Source organism: Chiloscyllium plagiosum, unplaced genomic scaffold (assembly GCF_004010195.1).
Source record: "Chiloscyllium plagiosum isolate BGI_BamShark_2017 unplaced genomic scaffold, ASM401019v2 scaf_4501, whole genome shotgun sequence".
Taxonomy (NCBI): Eukaryota; Metazoa; Chordata; class Chondrichthyes; order Orectolobiformes; family Hemiscylliidae; genus Chiloscyllium; species Chiloscyllium plagiosum.
Window position 1 is genome coordinate 42,573 of NW_025214540.1, and position 1,048 is coordinate 43,620.

The window sequence follows — 1,048 nt, forward strand, 5'->3', positions numbered from 1 at the left end:
GAGTGGGCACTGTGGGAGGGTCAGCGCTGAGGGAGTGGGCGCTGTGGGAGGGTCAGCGCTGAGGGAGTGGGTGCTGTCGGAGGGTCAGTGCTGAGGGAGCGGGCGCTGTGGGAGGGTCAGTGCTGAGGGGAGCGGGCGCTGTCAGTGGGTCAGCGCTGAGGGAGCAGGCACTGTCGGAGGGTCAGTGCTGAGGGAGCCCTGTGTGAGGCTCTAGAATAGGCCTGGGAGAGAAAAAAGATTGAACAAGGTGTCTGTCCGTGTATGATGAGGACTGGGGTGGACCAAGTTAGAAACCGATTTCTAACATCACCCACCCCAGTCCAACACTGGCACCTCCTCATCATACACGGACAGAATTATAGTTATAGACAGTTATAGTCCAACAGGTTTATTTGGAAGCACTAGCTTTCGGAGCGCCGCTCCTTCCTCTGTGGGGCAGAATCTCAGGGCACAGAATTTACAGTAAAAATTCACAGTGTTAACCAACGGGTGCGACGTGTTGACCAAACCAAGATGGCTGCCGAGTCTTAGAATGGGGGCACAGGTTTCGATTGATTAACAGGTGAATCCCAGAATTTCTTTCAAGTCACAGTACCGAGGTTTTATTGATGAGAAAAGGTGACCTCTCAGCTCAGACGACGCATTAAAGGTGTGAGGTTAGAGTCCGTCTGTATCCCGACCTTGAGTCAGACTGGTTCCAGTTCCAAAGCGGGCATTTATAAAGTGCCAGTTGGACTGACCGCATTAGGAAGGAGCAGCGCTCCGAAAGCTGGTGCTTCCGAATAAACCTGTCGGACTACAACCCGATTTGCAAGGATGTTGCCAGGATTGGAGGATTTGAGAGCCTGAAAGCAGGCTGGGGCTGCTTTCCCTGGAGCATTGGAGCCTGAGGGGTGACTTTATTGAGGTTTACACAATTGAGGGGCATGGATAGGATAGATAGACAAAGTCTTTTCCCTGGGGTGGGGGAGTCCAGAACTAGAGGGGCATAGGGTGAGAGGGGAAAGATACCTAAGGGGCAACTTTTTCACACAAAGGGGGGTACATG